The following is a 20,366-nucleotide window of genomic DNA, read 5'->3' on the forward strand; positions in this document are numbered from 1 at the left end:
GGCTGCTCTGATACCCTGAAGGCAATCATACACATGAGAGTATGTTGAAAAATATAAACACTATATAGATATGAAAGAATGTTCTACTTTGGTCTCTCTCATGAATTAGTGAATGACATTAAGGACAAAGGATATACAGGAGAAGTTGAGCTACTGGTTCTTTAGATAAAAGTTTTTTTTTTTTTTTTAGGGAGAAGAGATTGTAAATTGTTTGATTCCATTTAAACTTAATAAACATTTATTGAGCTCTATATTAGTATATAGAGCTTCCCAGGTGGCTCAGTGTTAAAGAATCCGCCTGTAATGCAGGAGACACTGGTTCAATCCCTGGGTCGAGAAGATCCCTTAGAGAAGGAAATGGTAACCACTCCAGTATTCTTGCCTGGGAAATCCCATGCACAGGGGAGTCTGGCAGGCTACAGTCTATGGGGTTTGCAAAGAGTTGGATGTAACTTAGATGTAACAAAATAAAAGCATACACTCATGTGTGTATATAACATTATGATGGCTCTTACAGAGAACAAACAATATAAAGGTGGTTAGGTGTCCCTTCCATATTCAGATGAGCTTACTAAATGGAAAAAACACTGTGGAACTAGAAAGGTGCAAATATTAATAAATTCACTGACACTTTAACACAAGCATAATGAAAGGCAGTTTTTGAGCAGAATCTGGAGGATGAATAAGAGTTTGGGAAATGGAGAAAGAACAGAAGAAACAATCACACTCAATAAAGTAAAAGCAAAAGAACAGGAATAGATATGTGAGTGTATAATAACAAGAATGATGATGGAAGAAATGCTGACACCTTGGATGCAAGCAGGAAATGCCATGAGGAATTCAGTACATCAGGTGAGATTAGAGGCTCCTAAACACTTTGTTGTGTGCACCTACTAATCCACCCAGCAAAATACCAACACTTTGGTTCAGATATTTGAATTGCAAAGTCTAGTCTTTCCACAGGAGATGCTGTTGATCAGACTTTACATCTGAGCAGCCCTAGGGATGTCTGGCACCTCTCCACTTCCTAGAAAATGTTCAGAGCCAATGCATCCAAATTAGATATTACTTTGATCAAACTGCCATTGAGCTCAATAAAAGGTTCCTTCATGCTCTGTCATCCAACAAAACAGATAAGGATCAACCAAAAAATTACTTGTGAAGAGAATATTAAAGAATGGAACTTGAAAACAATTTCCAAAAGCCTATTGCCTGAAGGCACTGAAGGATTCCTTGGAAATTTTCTGAGCAGGTAGTGTGTCTGTACACAAGTGATTGAATTCATGGGCATAGTGAAATTATACAATTGAGACATGCAGCTGAAATGTAAACCTGAGATAGTCATTATCAATATCAAACGGTTTCTCAGAGTCTTCCCACCTTATATTTACATGGACTTCAGATCTGATCCTTTCTGGTAACCCTGGTTTAGTCTATGTCTCTAAAACTTGAAAAAAAGGGATGAATCCCATTACATTTACAATTGGTGCCACTTCTATTAAAGAATTGTGATTTTACCAGTCTTTTATATGTAAATATAAAACTTGACTTATTCAAAACAAAACTCTTCATCTTCACTGCAACTCTGGCTTCTGCCACATTCTTGTAGTATCAGTCAGGACAGACTATGATGCAGTAACAGTCCCAATACTATATGTGCATATTGTCCTTACTCTGAGAAGTTAATGCTCCAACCACTGTTGGAACATGACCTATCATTGTAGAAGACAAAAAGAAAAATACTGAGAGTCTCTCTTGGCAATCAAATGCTTGGCCCTAAGTTAAAACCATTTTTCATCATTAAAGTCAAGCTTAAGGTCATATCAGATATTTTATCAGTCTTAGTACCATTTTACACTGATAAAAATTCTCAATTTTTTAAGTAGATTGGTATGAAATTTTTTCCAAATCATTTCTTCCCCAAATGGTATTTGTGAAAACTATATGACTATATTTATTTTTTAAAGTCTTTTCTTGTTCTTTTTACACCAGTTGTTTTACCCTAACAAGTAAATTGTCTATCTTATGAACTCATATTTCCAGTTTGGGGCCCTTTGTATACAAGGATTATATTTCTTAAAACTGCTTGAAAGGAAATGATTCTTCTGAGTCAAATCTATTGAAATTTCTTCAAAACTTCAAAGCCAATATTTCAACCACTTTTAACCTGAGTTCTAAGCTGCAGAACTTTCTTCCTTGTGATATATTAAAATAGCAGAATTTTCCAAAATACTAAATGTATACACCTATGAAAATTTGCTTTTCATAGATTATATAACTAAGATTTAATATAGATTCAATATATTATCAGACCCAAAGTAGTATAGTTACAGAACAGATAGGAATGAAAGAAAAATGGTAAAACCAAAAATTTCTTTTTTAAGTCAACTAGGGTGTAAACTGATAAATAGTAAAAGGTCAGTTCAAAAAAAATTTTTTTGGACTGGTCTTCTAACATACTCAAAAGTTTAATTTTTGAAATATAAAAGTTTTGTATCAGAACTTCAGGATAGAGAAACACATCAGACATGGCCCCTGCTTCCTAAAGTGGGATGAATAGCAGACATATTAATAAACAATATCAGAAGTGATTTCAAGTCTGAATACTTTGTTGTGTTCAAAAAGACACACTTAGAAGTCTGTTTCAACATTTGAACTGGTTTAAGTATATTGAAAAGAAACCAGAAAGGTGATAAAGATTTCAAATCATAAATCATAATATTTAGTAATCTATCCTTTATTACCAACTGAAATATTCCCCTACATCCTCCTGTAGAGAATCAGGGTGGGTCCATTCACTGCACTGACCAAGCCAACTAAAGTCAGAGTTTAAAGGGTTAAAGTTGGAGTAATTGATCCTATAGGGGATGGTAAATGGTGGTGACAATCATATTAGGGAGTCTGAACTAATGTGCTCACAGATCATGAAGGCCAAGCCAGAAAATCCAGAATTGGTCAAAAAGTCTAAAGGAAGACTTTGGCTCAGGGTCAAAGACAGTATATTAAGACAATAGGAAGTTGTCAGTTGTAATGAGAAAGAAGAAAGGTTAGAAGCAACGTAATGAGAGTTCCGGACTGTCTTGAATGGAACTGAAATGCCACCAAAATTGTGCTTATTGTTAAAAAATATACTGAACTGGTTTAAAGTGAGAGATTGATTGGACAAACTTCTATAACATTTATTGATCTAGTAAAAATTTTTGTCTCAAGGGGAAAACATCTAAATATCTCTGGTATATAAAGTCAAATAATTGACTTAGAAAATACTAAAGTTGCTAATATTAACAATATAACGTATATAATAATATTATAATCAAAGGAAGAGCTAAGTGACTAAGATTCAATATAAAGAGGCAGCAGGCAGGTCCCAACACCATAATAGCTAGGATTCATGGATCTTTATTCTAGAGTCTAGAGTACTACCATTACCTTGACACAGCTCCAAAGCTAAGTTTCTTTTCCTAGATCACTAAATTATGGTCAGTAGGTCAGAGTCACGTAATCCAGAAGGGCAATCAGTGTGGGCTAAATTACCCAAAGGTATGGCCACTATATTTTCTTATAGTGTTTAAATACAGATGTGAAAGTAACATTTTGTTATATAGGAGCCTTATTGTATAGCACAGCACCTCTCAGATAGCTGAAGTTAAGTAGATTGCCCTGTCCTTCTGCTTTTTTGAGGTGTTTGCTGTAATTATTCTCTAAATAAAGTCAGTCTTTGTGTAGTAGCATTATGAAGTCATAAAATGGCGCTGAGATATACCTGGCTTTTGTGGATTCTGAGTACCAAGAACATTGTCTGCAGACAGAGACACTTAATATTTGTTGGATAATTTTAAACAATGAGGACATGTTTTCTCTGGTAACTTCTAACTTCCAATTTCTAGAATAAAAACAGTCTTTTGATTGGACATTATAGGCAGTGAATACAAGTGTCTCCAGACTACCTTACAATGGTTAATACATAATCAAATAAAACTCGTGATTGTCTATAGAGGTCTGAGTATTTCTGGATGAGAAAGTATATGAGAAAGTGTATCAGGTAAGAAGTCAGAATATCTTCTAGGATCCAAAGGAACTCCTGAGTCAGAGGCTAAGACACTGCTCTGTAGAGCAAGCAATCAGGGTAAAAATCAATTGCATGACAGTTTTATCCTTTATTATTATATTTCAGATTGCCTAGAGCTTTATTCTAGAAGCATTCTTTTTGAAAATCCAATAAGATTATTAGTTCTATTCACATCCCTTACGTGACTGTACCACATATTTGACTTTGTTTCTGTACTTTATCAGCAGCTGGCCCTTAGGCACAAGAACTTTTGCAGCAAAACACAATAAATAGTGACCAGAATAAGCAAGGGCTATAGGGTATAACCAATATAGTTAATGAACATTGCATTTTTGCTTCTGAACAACCTCTTGCAATGCCACAGTTTAATTCTCATCATACCCCAGAAAGAGAACAACTCTCACTGTTCTCAGGGCATATTTATTAGGGATACAAAGAAGCTAAAGAAATCAAACCATTTTCTCTGCTATGAGAGAACAACAATGCCAAAAATCAAAGGGAGCTGTGGTCAGAGCTCAAAGTCTGGGCAATTACCAAATACCCATGAACCTTGTTCTCACTCAAGGTCAAAATGTTTCCATTTGGGGAACCCTTTCTTGTTAAACTACTTTCAGAAAATGAAAATGAGTTAAGTTCCCCTAGGGAGAGATGCTTTTCATTTGGAACACATGGTGCCTACCCACAGGGAAGACAGTAATCAATTGGCTAAATTGCTTCTATTGTCCTCACTACTGCTCTTTTGAGTGCCCTCAAAGTTAACTCTCCCAAAAGGCATAGGTGACTAGATAATTGAGCAACAGCAGGGAATAGAGTACTTTCCCCATGAGGTATTTCTTAAAGGGATTTTATGATCTGCTTCTTTATAATAAGGGAATTCTAAAAACTTAGAAATTGAAGTTCTATTAAAAGCATTGATAATTCACTGAATCCAGCATTTTCCAAATGCACTGACCTTCGGATTGTTTCTTACAGAACACATCCAGAGGAATATGTTGGATACTTTGGAAAGTGCTCCTGTGAAGGACTGAAAGTGCCTTCTGGAGAGCATACAGCTGGTGCTCTGCTTGAAGGCATTGAGAGCCTGATAATTATTGAGTTACCTTTTAGAACTAGGATCTGGAGTGTGACTCTCTCGGTCCCTACCCCATCAGGCCTGCTATCATGACTCAGAGCCCAGCAAAATCTCAAATGGACTAGGTGTTATCTATAGTGAAGCTAAACAGTTTCAACAGCATGTCTCCAAGGGCGAGAGATGTAAAATGTACAAGGAGAAAACAACCCCATTTGAGAAAAGAAACGTCTGATTTGCTTCTGGGGAAAGCAAAAGAGACCAACAGTATGTGTGATCAATTTAAGTACTATACCCCACAATTGGAGCCCATCTAGCATATTAGCAAGCATCATTTAGAAAAAAGTAAGAGGAAGAGGGGGGAAAGGAAGAAAAGGAGAATGGGGTGAGGACAAGATAGAAAGGATGTTGAGGAGAAAAATAAAAGATCATTCAAAGAAGCCCACTGAGAAAGCTTTTATAGCTTGAACTTCGAAAGGTAGATGTTTTGGCAATTGAACATTTGGGACATGAAAAGAGAAAGAGAGGTTTAATCTCCCGGCATTGAGAGAACTATAGGTCCTTTCACCCCAGGAGATCTCAGTCCTAAAATTCATCCACCCTACCAAGGCTTGGAACACTACTGAGGCTGAAGGGAGCACTTCTATCCTATAGAGATAATAAGCCAATAAGGTTAATTTACAGAAGCGGGTCAGACTCACAAGGCTAGCTGGGAGTAGGCTTTCAGTGAGAGTCACACATTTCCAATGAGCTCAGTACAGCTTTTATGGGTTGCCTATCTGCAGAGTTATGTCCAATATGCAACTGAGTTACACCAAAACATTACACAATAGATGTACACTGTATATCATTACACAATAGATGCCCCCTCCTCCTACTTTGTTCTAAATGATGCTTGCTAATATGCTAGATGGGCTCCTGCTTTGGGTTACAGTACATTTCACAGGATTCTAAATAGAATCCTGCCCACTCAGCCCATATGCCATGTGGTTATCAGGGGTAAAAATGGGTATTTTTGGAGCATACAATCTGAGAAGTGATTTAAGTATTGACTTACCTTGTACTCCTTTCATTCAGGGCTCTGGATCTTGACTCTAGGCAGTGGGGCTGATTCTGTGGGAGGTCCCCAGACACAAGGCCTTCAGGGCTGAGATCAATACATGTTCACTATGATAGTACCTACAAAGCCATCTTTTTCCTAACTATGCCTTTTTATGCCCATGATTCCTCTCAATTTCTGATCCATCAGCCATTTCTATTGGCTTTATCTTTAAAATATATTGTTTACTCAACTGCTTCCTACTGTTACAGCAGGCAGGTAGCTAGGTATGAGCAGAGAAATGGGGCAGGGGCCAGGTGGCAGGAAATCACGTATCTTGTAAACAGCAGGGTCCATGGGCAGACACAGGAAACAGGAACCACCCGACTGACAGGAAATCACACATTTTAGATGATAACCGTCTTCTTAGCAGACAAAGAAGGGTGGAGAAAGGCAAGAATCTCCTGCTCCAAATGTAATCTGTTGCTCATTATACTCTTATCACAATAAAATTAGCCTTGCAGGTAAGAAGTACCCTCATGCACGGATGCCATGACACTTCTATAAGTAAGTGAAAGTCTGTCAGTTGTATCCGACTCTTTGTGACCCTCCCCCCTCCCCGACTGTAGTCCATGGAATTCTCCAGGCCAGAATACTGGAATGGGTAGCCTTTCCCTTCTCCAGGCATCTTTCCAACCCAGGTATCCAACCCAGGTCTCTCGCATTGCAGGCAGATTCTTTACCTATGAGAACAAAAACCCCAAGTCCACTCAGGAAAGTGAAGCTGGGGTGAAAATCAGAGAAAACGACCCCCAAACTCCTCCTTTCCCAGTGAACATTGTGCCCCTTCCTCTTACGCCTCTCGTAACCAGCTTGCCAAAAAACCCAGGGCAGCAGCTCCTCACTTCTCTGCCCATTCTCCCTCTGAGAGCATACCTTTGCTTAAATAAGCTTTTACTTTATTTCTTAACCTTTCTGCTTTGCCTCCAAATTCTTTCTAGAAGAACCTCAAATTCACTGGGAAACCTACCATCCCCATTGCTATAATTCTAGTCTGAGTCACCACCATCTGTCTCTTGGACATCTGCAATGAGCTCCATGATTTCTCTCATTCCCTGTTTTCTCACCACTCTTATTCCAAAGGTTCATTTGTTGATGGCCTCCATACACAGAGAGTGAGGAGAGACTGAAGAAAGAAGCATTTCCTCCAGATTGGTAGGTGGCAGGTTTCATGAGCAAAAGAGTATTTACTTACAGTCTTGTCCTGGGTGGTTGGCAAGATGAGTAGATCTCAACACACCTACAAGAATCTGACAATCTCATCAAGTGAAAGTGAAGTCACTCAGTCGTGTCAGACTCTATGTGACCCCATGGACTGGAGCCTACCAGGCTCGTCCATCCATGAAATTTCCAGGCAAGAGTACTGGAGTGGGTTGCCATTTCCTTCTCCAGGGGATCTTCCTGACCGAGGGATCGAACCCAGGTCTCCCACATTGCAGGCAGGCACTTTACCCTCTGAACCACCTGACAAGTTTATAGCAAGGACTTAACTGGATTTAATCACTATACCATCCAGGTGATCTTAATAACACATTACTCTCTTAAGGTTGCATCCTCAAAAGTGGTTCCAGCTGTGGAAATGGTGGGCTGAGTGTACTTCCAACAGAAGAGAGGGAATAAGGATCCTAATTGCCCAGGTCTCCCATTAACTTCCAAGGTCATCCTCCAAACAAACCAGAGTTTTATGTTAACCCCTATCTCTTCCCTTTCCTCCCATAACTTCCTATTGCAATTGGAGTAAAATAAAAAGCATTTTCAAAGCCTAGGGTATCCCAGGTTCTGCCCATTTCACTTAGTTAAATCCCTGCAGTGTCCCCACTTCATGTTCATGTTAGTTGCTCAGTTGTGTCTGACTCTTTGCAACCCCATGGGATGTAGCCCACCAGGTTTCTCTGTCCTTGGAATTCTCTAGGCAAGAATACTGGAATGAGTAGCCACTCCCTTCTCCAGGGGGATCTTCATGATCCAGGGATTGAACCTAGGTTGCCCACATCTCAGGCAGATTCTTTACTGTCTGAGCCACCAGGGAAGCCATTACTTGCTATCTTCTAGCCTCATTGGTCTTCACTTTGTCCCTAGAGTTAAGTTTATTCTCCTCGAAGGCATTAGCCCTTGTTCATCTCTCTGCTTGGATTATTTTTATCTGCAGGGATCCTTATGACTGCCTTCTCTTCATCTTTCAGGTTCAAGTTTAAAATTCATTTCCTTAGGTTTGGCTTCTCTGATCATCACTAAACCTATTCCTGCCATTGCTTGTATCTTAAACATTTTTATATGTTTATTGTGAGAATATTCAATTGACCTGTAAGCTCCATGATTACAGAAACCTGGTCAACTTATTTACTGATGTATTTTCAGGGCATAAACACTGGTTGATACAAAGCAGGCACTGTTAAAAAAAAAATGTTTCTTAAACAGATGAATGAAAAAATGATGCTTGGACTGTAGCTCAACTCAGTCAAATCTTGCAACCACAGGAATCCTAAACTAACCATGACATTCTAGTAGAGTTGATGCTGCAGTCTCTCTTCTTATCCTTCCTTATATGTGACTGACAGGATGCCTACCTTATTGAAGCTTAGCTAACACATGCTATTTTTTCTGCAAAGCATATCAGCCTTTTTGCACTTAGGAACACCAGACAACACTTTGGCACTATGCTTGGGGGCCATTTTGAACAGAGAAATTACCCCAAAAATGCCCCCAAAGTGGCACTAAATATATTGCAAAAAAAAAAAAAAAATACACATTTGCAGCAGCATAGCTCCTTGTTCACTGACCTCAGTTGGGAATGAGTTTGTCCAAAGATTTGAATTTTTTGCTAATCTGCCATTAGCTACAAAAGCACTGGGAGTTATTTGAGAGATTACAAATAAATTTTAGCACATAGGCAAATTTGAAAACAGAGAATCCACAGATATTTAACATCAACTGTATTAGACACTCCTTTACTAAAACTGCTACCAGCTCTCTCTTGCAGGCTTTTTCTCCACTCCTCATTGCCTCACCCTCTTACCATCTTGCTGGTTTATTTCAACTCCCTTCAATTTCCCATCTTATTTTCTCATCCAATTCTCCTAGACTACACCTCTGGTATAAATTCTTGTCATTCTGCTATGAGAAGTGGTATATCCAAGGCAATCCTTCAAGAGGTGTATCTAACAAATGATTATACAAAATCAGCCATAACTCTAAGATTACAGCCTTTCCTGTTACATATTGCCTTAGTTTTCTAACATTGCCATAGCACAATAACACACAAGGGGTGGCTTAGAACAACATAAATTTTTTGTCTCACAATTCTGGAGGCTGAAAGTCCATAATCAAGGTGATGGCAGGGCTGTGTTCCCTCTGAAACCTGCTGGAGAAGATCTGTCCTTGCATCTTCCTAGCTTCTGGCGGTTTTCCAGCCAGCCTTGTGACTCCCTGGCTTGCAGCTTCAGCACTTTAACCTCTTCCTCCATCATCAACTGGCATTCTCCTCACATGTCTCCCTGCATCTCTGACAACTTTTCTTCATCTGGGTGAAGGGAGGCCAATGAGACTGGTAGATCTTGCAACCTGGGGAATATTCTTTCAAATTTCTGACATGTGTGAGTATAGGCAGTCAGGAGGCATTATATATTTCCATGCACTAAAGAGTTACACACTTGGGAACAGTTTACAATGACAGCTAACTTTCTGCTCTGTTGCCCCATTTAAGGATTATTTCACCACTTATCGGTGCCCTCATCTGAAGGTGGCTTCCCCAGTGGCTCAGCTGTAAAGAATCTGCTTGCAATGCAGGAGACTCAGGTTCTATCCCTGGGTCACAAAGATCCCCTGAAGGAGGAAATGGCAACCCACTACAGTGTTCTTGTCTGGAAAAACCCACAGACAGAGGGTTGTGATGGGCTAGAGTTCATGGGGTTGCAAAGCATGTTAATCAGCTACACTCCAATACAAAATAAAAAGTTTAAATGGTAAAAAAGAAAGAAAGAAAGAAAAGAGTAGGAAATATTTGTTAAATTCTCTCTCAAACAAAATGATCACCCCCCTTCACTAAGAACTCACTTCTCTCCAAAGGGTCAAGCCTTGGCAGCTAAATTTGCAGTATCTGACACTCCTTGAGTATATTTGATTGGACAAGGTATACACTAAGCTAGATCACTAACATTACCTCTGCCAGAAGTTTATTTAATGAAAGAGAGATGCTGGTTCCTGCTAGTTGAATTGACAACAGCTAAACGTGGCAGCTGTAAGAAAATGGTCTTCCATTATATGCCCAGAGAAGCAGAAAGAGAAAAATCAAATGGACTTGAAAGGGGAAGCCACAGTGAGAAACAATGAGCTTTTTTCCGTAAAAAGAAAGATCAAAGACAGTTTCTACCTCAGAGCCTGACAATTTTATTTCAATCCTATTGGAGTCTCAAGTATACTTTTTGCCACAGTGCTCCATGGGACACACCTGTGTCAACACCTGTGCACAAGCATTTCCTCCTCCTTTACAGTAGTCTGATTTACTTCTGCTTTTGCAAATAAGTAGTCTTCATTAAAATGAAACTCAGTTAGACCTTTCCATCATTTGTCAGTCTCCTGGATAAGACAGTTGAGCTACTAACATGATTCTAAAAGGAGAGAATTTCTTTAATCTCCCATAAAACTTATCTGCCCAGCAATGGTGATATGTAAATGATTCAACAGCAATATTTTAATCATATGAGACAATGATTCCTGACCCACATGATCAAACTGACATGGGTACTTTGTCTCCTACTCACTTTTAATGAAATATGCACTTCTTATAAAATAGCATTAAAAAATTTATGGTCAACCCTTCAGTTGTTGCTCAGTGGGTAAAGAATTCACCTGCTGTGTGGGAGACCTGGTTTCAATCCCTGGGTTGGGAAGATTGCCTGGAAAAGGGAAAGGCTACCCACTCCAGTATTCTGGCCTGGAGAATTCCATGGACTGTATAGTCCATGGGGTTACAAAGAGTTGGAAACGACTGAGCGACTTTCACTTCAGTTTAGTACACTGCAGGTAAACTGATTTCTATGTACCTACAACATATTTCTATATTGCTCTTTTATTTTTCCTACAGGCTACCAACATGTTCCTACCTCTGGCAGAGGCTCAGTTCAGTTCAGTCACTCAGTCGTGTCCGACTCTTTGTGACCCCATGGACTGCAGCACACCGGGCCTCCCTGTCCATCACCAACTCCCGGAGTTCACTCAGACTCACGTCCATTGAGTCGGTGATGCCATCTGACCATCTCATCCTCTGTTGTCCCCTTCTCCTCCTGCCTTCAATCTTTCCCAATATCAGGGTCTTTTCCAATGAGTCAGCTCTCTGCATGAGGTGGCCAAAGTATTGGAGTTTCAGCTTCAACATCAGTCCTTCCAATGACCACTCAGGACTGATCTCCTTTAGGATAGATTAGTTGGATCTCCTTGCAATCCAAAGGACTTCTCCAATATCACAGTCCAAAGCATCAATTCTTTGATGCTCAGCTTTCTTTATAGTCCAACTCTCACATCCCTACATGACTACTGGAAAAACCATAGCCTTGACTAGACAGACCTTTGTTGGCAAAGAAATATCTCTGATTTTTAATATGCTGTCTAGGTTGGTCGTAACTTTCCTTCCAAGGAGTAAGCATCTTTTAATTTCATTGCTGCAATCACCATCTGCAGTGATTTTGGAGCCCAGAAAAATAAAGTCTGCCACTATTTCCACTATTTCTCCATCTATTTGCTATGAAGTGATGGGAACAGATGCCATGATCTTAGTTTTCTGAATGTTGAGCTTTAAGCCAACTTTCTCCCATGTTGTAGGCAGACACTTCACCATCTGAGCCACCAGGGAAGTCCCACTTTAAGGCTGCTGCTGCTGCTGCTAAGTCGCTTCAGTCATGTCCGACTCTGTGCGACCCCATAGACGGGAGCCCACCAGGCTCCCCCGTCCCTGGGATTCTCCAGGCAAGAACACTGGAGTGGGTTGCCATTTCCTTCTCCAATGCATGAAAAGTGAAAAGTGAAAGTGAAGTAGCTCAGTCGTGTCCGACTCTTAGCGACCCAATGGACTGCAGCTTACCAGGCTCCTCCATCCATGGGATTTTCCAGGCAAGAGTACTGGAGTGGGGTGCCATTGCCTTCTCCACACTTTAAGGCTAGAATACCTTAAAAACCTTTTTATGTTAAGTCCCATTTAACATTGTTTAAGTTCCATTAAACAAAGGTTTAACAGTTTCACCCAAGTTGTCATTTCACGTTGACTTTAAACTTAATGAGTTTCAGCTAACATCATGTTTTCTCAAAACACAAACCTTATGTTCTATTTATCATTACCTTCCTTTTTAATAATGTTTTTAAGGTTTCCTAATATTTTATGTCAGATATGATATACTTACCCTGGAACATTTTTATCTTTACAGCCCTCAGGGGCTCACATCTAAAATGCTGTGATGTGTTCTACAACAGAGGTATTCATTCTTTCATTTATATTCCAAATTTTGGGGAACATTCTCCAAAGGTATGTTTTTGTGAGACACTGGTCCTGCCTTCAAGAATCTAATAGTAGGAAAGCTAAAATACATACACATATTAATCTAATTTAGTTAGAAAACCATTCATATCTTAAGAGAGAGCATTCAGAGACCAAGATAGCATTAATTCTGGATGAATAGATTAGGAAATATTTTGTGAAAGAATAAAATTGGAAATATGAGAAATTAAGAAAAGATAACATTGAAAACACAGGAAAGGTAAAAACTGAAAAATGTTGCACAAACTATTCATTTTCTTGGCATTTTTAAAATTAAAAAGGCGTATTTTCTTTTAAATACAGCTAAAATATATGTCCCTCTTGTTCTTACTGATGGCTTGTTCTTTTAGCAGTCCTGCATTTATCAGCAAACCCCATGTTATTTTCACCTTTGCTTTTGACCTTCCCTAAGATAATCATAGGGCTTCCCAGGTGGTTCAGTGGTAAAGAATCTGCTCGCCAAGCAGGAGACATGGGTTCAATTCCTGGGTCAGGAAGATTCCCCGGTGAAGGAAATTGCAACCCACTCCAGTATTCCTGCCTGACAAATCCCATGGACAAACGAGCCTGGCAGGCTGTAGTCCATGAGGTCTCAAAGAGTCAGACATGACTGAGCGACTAAACAACAACAAGGTAATCGTCAGTCTTCCCGTAGTCAAAAGGCCAGCCAGCCCTTCGGAGTCAACATGTGTGTTTTAGTTTTCCCTGTGCGTGCATGCTTAGTCATGTTCACCTCTGCACTATCCCATGGACTATAGCCTGCCAAGCTACTCTGTTCTTGGGATTTTCCAGGCAAGAATATTTGCATGGGTTGCCATTTCCTCCTCCAGGGGATCTTCCTAATGCAGGGATCGAACTGAGTCTCCTGCAGTTTCTGCTTTGGCAGGCAGATTCTTTACCACTGAGCTACCATTTCATCCCTTTACCACAGTTTGTAGAACCTGTTGCTAAGCCTTCCAATTCCCTGAAAATTTTTCAGAGCAAATAACTGTTCATCCTTCATGTCTGCTATGTCTTTCAATGTCTGTCCTACTCATGAATAAGCCCCAAAGAGTAGAATCCCACTATGAATCAGTATTCAGCAAAAGAAGATCTCAATGTAGAAAAGTATGTTTCCCATTGAAAGACATTGTTTATACCCAGAGTACTGGGGAGAAAATCATTTAAGCTCAAGAAAGAATTTGACTAACTTGTCATTTCATGTGCATGTTGTTTCCAAGTGATAAAAAAAATCCCACTTGATATTTTATAAGTCTGACTTGAGTACTAGCAAGAAATCTAAGAGGATGACTGTATTCCCACGTTTAAGTTACATGAAATTAAATGTCTTTGCCTCCTGAAATCTGCAGCACTTCAGGGACCAAAAGGATGGGTAGTTCTTCCCAAGCAGAAGCAAATTCTGGTTGGTTTATGTGTAAACTTATTCTTTAGACCAGGTAGGAGGAAGTTATTCAGTTCTCCATTCAAGGAAGAAAAACATGGGAAGCTGGTATTTAATCCGCATTTTTCTTCTCTTCTGTCATCCTGTTTAGAGGTGAAACATCATGCATTAAGGATGCACTTCTTTGTTAGCTGGAGAGTCATCCCTCATCAACACTCAAACTGCATCCTTTCCATCCGAGGCAGATATCTAAGAGAGACTCCCTCACCAACGTGAACTTCCAATGAAAACACTGATGGAAATACACAGACTAGTTGCACAGATATGAAAAGAGAAGAATGGATGTGATCACCTAAAGGGAACAAGGATTTCTCTTTCTGGCACGAGGAGAGGCTGGGTCAACTGACCTCAGCAGACCAGTTCACAAACCCTGAGCTGCCTTGGAAAATGAATACTTGCTGAAATTTCAGTAAGACTAGGGCTGCAATCCTGACCTGCAATGGAGGATTCTGTCATTTTTAATCACACAAAGACTTCTAGCTAAGAGGGTAACAGGCCAGTTCACAGGCCAAGACATGCTTCCAGAAGAAGTAACATGTTTTTCTAATTCACACAGAAGTATTCTCCTCTCAGAAACCATGGACCTGAAGGACTTGGTTTTCTCCGATGGAGTACTTCTCCTAATTCCCACAGAGGCATGGTATAGGCAAGTATTGTCCTAGAGACAAATACCAAAGTAAAGCCTTTAGTCTCTTATTAAGGGACGTGTGCATGCATGCTAAGTCGCTTTAGTCATGTCCAACTCTTTGTGACACTATGAGCCTGCCAGGCTCCTCTGTCCATGGGATTCTCCAGGCAAGATAGTGGAATGGGTTATCATGCCCTCCTCCAGGGGATTTCCCTGACTTAGGGCTCCAACCTGCATCTCCTGTGACTCTGACATCACAGGTGGATTCTTTACCAATGAGCCACCAGGGAAGCCCTATTAAGGGATAAATAATACTAAATACAAAGTAGAAATATTATAATGTCTTAAGCATTTACTATGCACCTGGCATTCTGTTAGTTGCTTTCTTGTAATCTATTAAACTCTTTCATAAACTTTATAAGGTAGATGCCATTACAAAATACCTTCTTAAACATCTTCCATATAGCGACATTCTCCACCCCCTCAGGAAAACATACTGAACAATGTTTATCACACACTGAATATTTGTAACCACCAGGCCATTCTTTAATACTAAAGAGTACTGAAAAGTATTCTTCATCTAGAGTTTGGGTTTTTTGCTACCAAGAATCAGTTGAGTTGGAGCCTGAAACTTTTAAGGTCAGTTGTCATTATTTTGAAATTATGCTATTTTAATAACTTGTAAACCAAAAAAAAAAAACTTAAGAAAAATAGTTGTTTTCTATAAATTAAGTGGATTTTATTTTCTATAAAATCCACTTTTGGGAGTTGAATAAAGATGGCACAACAGAAAGAAATTCTCTTGAATTATTTGCTTGTGCAACCACTTTAGCATCAAAAATAAATAAAATAAAAATAAAGAAAGATTTCAGACAGACTGCTTCCCAAGTGTCTAAATTCTTGCTCCTTTGAAAGAAACTAAGGCTGAAAATCATAGATTAAACATAGTGGGAATGGTTTATGTAAGACCTCATGGAAGCCCAATCAACAGACCTGTACTAAAAGAAATCATTCAGCTATTGGCAAATGAGTATGTGTTTAAGTTATAATCAAAACCTTCAGTTTGCATACATCACTTTTTGTGATTGCTCACTTTACCTTTTTAAGAGAGTTTCTACCATATTATTAACATTAGGCATGATGAAAATGAGTCAGCTTGTTATGCGAATTGTGAAAAAAATCACAGTCAAGATATTAGTTATCGCCTGTTGCTTGTCCTTCTGTCCCAAACAGAGCACAAGCAAATGTATTTAAGCTTATGAACTTTATATAGCCCTTTGTATAACTTTATGGGGTTACATAGTGTATATACTGTTTATATAGTACCAAACCTAGTGCCTGACATATAATTGGTGATCAATATATATTTGTGGATGGAAATCAGGAAGGGAGATTCACTGAGAGGATTTTAATTAATCTTTTATAAGAAAATTAAAATGTCACCAAACGATTATGAACTATAAGAACAAATAACATGCTGGTCACAAAATGTAGTGGTAGATAGCCAACCTGATCTTAACTAATTTTGATCTTTCAGGATCAGTTGATATTTACCTTTTTAAAATCTATTTTTATCATTTTTTGTTCAATACATTTAAAATTTTTTAAAATACATGCTGAAAAATGACCTAAGATATTCAGAAAATAACTTTTATATACCGAGTATTTTAAAATTTCATTGTCATTACAGGAATCACATTATTTCAGACTCTGCTATTTAAAATGTGTAATTATTCAGGCATAGACTAGTGAATTGTATACTTGTAAATTCAAGGATTAAAAAAAGGCAACTTTCAAAGCCAAAGAATAATATGAAAAAGAATTATAAGGAAAATATTTATCTGATTTAAAATAATTCTTTAAAGCTCATTAGAAGCATCTATATGCATAAAAGTAATCAATAGTATAAATGAAATTCATTGTCTTCTGTTCTTTAAAGCTGGTTCCTTAGCAGGTTTCCATGCAATTCTTTCTTAATCTAGATTAGGTTACCTAAAAGTAATAAAATTCATTTTAACAGTACAATTTTAAGTTTTAATCAATTAAAAATGTCCTTCTATCTATTTCAGGCAGTTCTCAATCTTTTCTCTTTTTAATTTTTGTTGGGCTATAATTAATTTACAATACTGTGTTATTTTCAGGTGTATAGCAAGGAAATCAACTATACATATACATATATCCACTCTTTCTTAGATTCTTTTCCCATATAGGCCATGACAAAGTATGAAGTAGAGTTCTGTGTGTTATACAATAGGTCCTTATTAGTTATCTATTTTATATACAGCAGTGCGTATATTTCAATCCCAATCTTTTTTCTACAATACACAAGAAGGATAATCATTTATCTCATCATTCATATAGTCAACGAGCATTTATTAAGAGCCTACTGTTTTCCAGATATGTACTCATATATTCAATGAGCATTTCTTAAAAGCCTACTATTTTTCCAAATCCTTTGTTAGGCACTGTGAATATAGCAAAGAACAAACAGATATTACCCATCTTATATTCCACTGGAGACACAGGGAAAATAAACAGCAAGATGAAGAAATGACAAGTGCCCTATGATGAAAATAAATGTGTGATGTGATATAGAGTTATTTCAAATTGAATAATCAGAAAACATTTTTCTGAGGAAGAGATATTTAAACCAAGACTATGTAGTCACAAGGAGCCAACCATTCAAAAATCTGGTGAAAGCATTCCAGGCAAAGGAACATAGAATAAGGGCAGAGAAATACGCCGGGAGAGGATCACGGAGAGCTATGTAAGCTAAGAATTTGAGTTTTATTATAAATGTGTTGTTGTTGTTCATTTGCTAAGTTGTATCTGACTCTTCACGACCCCATGGACTGCAGCACACCAGGTTTTCCTGTCTGCTATCTCTGGGAGTTTACTCAAATTCGTGCGCATTAATCTCATCCTCTGCCACCCTCTTCTCCTTTTGACTCCAATCAATTGTAAGTGCAATTGTGTGTAATTGGAGATTTTGAGGAGATGAGAGAATATGATTCCAAATGTTCTACACATACTCTGTAAAGACCGGTTTAACAAAGGCACAGTTTAGGAAGAAAGTGAACAAATGGAAACAGTGAAATCAGTTAAGAGGCTATTTCATTTGTCAACATGACACTAAATGGTAGCACTGGAGAAATAAAAGAGCAGACAATTTGGGGACATTTTAAAGGAAGAGTCTATAGAACTTAGAGATGTTTGTCAGAAATGAGGGAAAGAGAGGAACAAAGATTGACTCCTCTGTTTTGGGGTTGAGATACTAAATATTAATGGCATTCACTTTGACAGGAAGACTGGGAAAAAATTAAGTTGGGATGGAAGACCAAGACCTCTGCTTTAAATGGTTAATAACTGAGATATTTATTAAGTATCCAAATAGATAACTCATAGTAAGATGAGGCTTAGAGAAGAGATTGAGGTAAAAATAAGCCTTAGGATTCACCAGCAAAGAGATTGAATTTAAAGCCATAAAATTGGAGGAAATTGCCTAACAACAGAAGATACAGTAAAAAAGAAAAATGGTACCCACAAACAAGATGTATGGCATATCATTGTTTAAAAGTAGTTCAAAGACATTGAAGAGAAGGATAAGTCATTGATAAAAGAGAAGCAGAGTCACAAGGGAAAACAAAAGCCAACAAAATTTACTACCATAGAATCCAGAAGAAGAAAAATTCCAAGGAGGAGGGTGTCATCTACTTTGTCAAATGCTGTTGACATCTAGTAAAGTGAAGAGAGAAAATCAGACACTGACTTTAGGAAAATAGTGAATTGTTATCAGATACAAAATATGATGAGCAATTTTAGTAGAATGGTAGTTGTGGAAGTCAGATTAACAAGAGTTGAAGGAATGATGAAAGTGGAGGAATACAGAGTATACAAATTGATAATTCAATAAATTTTGCTATTAAAAATGAAAAAAAATGAGGATATAGTTGAAGTGGGACATGACATCAAAATAAATAGAATATAAAAGATCTGTTCCTCAATTTAGTTCTGACTACTATCAACTGGTATGACCTTGGGAAAACTACATAATTTTCATAAATCTCTACAAAATGAGATATCTGTACCTCACAGAGTTTCTATAAATTCAATTTTGATTATATATATATATATAATATATATATAAAGTTCTTTGTATAATTTCAGGATTGTGTCAAGAACTCTAATGGTAATGTTGCTTTTATTATTTTCCTCTCTTCCTTCTGTGAAACTGCTGTTAAAGCATATTTTCCTCTCTGTCTTTAGCATCTCTTACAAAAGCCATCAAACTTAAAATTCCATTAACGTATCTATAAATTCTGGTGAAAGAGAGCATGTCTCTTATTATTAAGACAAAGAAGACTTAAGTAACAGTATGATACTCATTTTATATTTGCTTCTAAAATGATAAGAGGTCAATTTAACATTCAGTTAGAATTACTACATAATCTCAAATTTTGGTTGTATCTCTACGTTGTCAATAGATTTTATTTTTGTAATTATTTAAGCATATATACATATATGACACATATATGTGTGTGTCAAAATATATCTGTCCTTAATTGAATTAATTATAATTTATGGCCAGTTTTAAGAATTCCAAAGATAATAATTAGAGAATCTAAGAGCTATCTTTCAAACATCAGCCATAAGTCTAGTTAGCCCTAGAATTAATTTTTATATTCTCTTAAGTAAAAGTCCTTTACGAAGTCCTCACAAAATTAAAGTCAAGCAAATATGTATAATAAGAAATTTAACTATTAATTTGTTCATTTAAGGGTGGAGATCAAGACTTTTTGTGTTTCTTTGGAATTGCATCTAAAACCTCAAAAGAAACTCACCAAAAACATGCCTCCAGGACTTACTGAACCATCATCCCTATGCAACCCTCTGTCTACCTATTCAAGTAAAAGTCTAAGGAGTTTAAGGAATTTCTCCACATAGCAGTTATCCACTAAGAGAAAGAATGAAACTGGAAGAGGTTGTTTCCACAGACATTTGAAGAGATGCTTAAGAAAAACCACTCCGAGAGACTGCAGTTGCTGGCGTTTTCTAAAAAACCACATGTCTTTTTTAACATCAACCAGTTCTCTAATTATCTGACACCAACTGGGTGCTCAACAATTCAAATCTTATACCAACTACCCAGTTGACACAGACCCCACCCCACAAAACTGCCCTCGTTTCAGACGCCAGCTGAAAATGGGGTGTCCGGGCTACCCACACTTTTGCCCAGATAACTACAAATTCAAGGGTCATTACAACTTCATCTTCAGGTTTGATAATTCAGTAGAATGATTCACAGATTTCAGAAAAGTACTTTACTTACAAAAACAAGTTCATTATAAAAGATAACTCAGAAACAGCCAAATGGTAGAGATGTACAGGGGAGAGTACAGGGGGAGGGGGTGCAGAGCTCATGCCCTCTCTGGGCACACCAGCCTGCCAGCATAGTGATGGACTCACCAACCTGGAAAGCTCCCTGACTCCTGTTGTAACTAATAAATGGAGTTTTCTCCATTTATTAGTTAGTG

The 20,366-nt window shown here is 37.9% G+C and overlaps 1 long non-coding RNA gene across 1 annotated transcript in view; it reads right to left on the bottom strand.

Annotated features, from left to right (window-relative positions):
* LOC147375607 (uncharacterized) overlaps window positions 1-10,109 on the bottom strand; it is a 94,541-nt gene extending 84,432 nt beyond the window's left edge. The window contains exon 1 of the long non-coding RNA XR_015160243.1: window positions 9,536-10,109. This is a non-coding gene — a long non-coding RNA (uncharacterized LOC147375607). The remainder of the gene's footprint in view (window positions 1-9,535) is intronic.
* Between the last annotated feature and the right edge of the window lie 10,257 nt (window positions 10,110-20,366).

This window comes from Bos grunniens, chromosome 3 (assembly GCF_055505025.1).
Source record: "Bos grunniens cultivar Pamir isolate PY7600 chromosome 3, Bosgru_T2T1.0, whole genome shotgun sequence".
Lineage (NCBI taxonomy): Eukaryota > Metazoa > Chordata > Mammalia > Artiodactyla > Bovidae > Bos > Bos grunniens.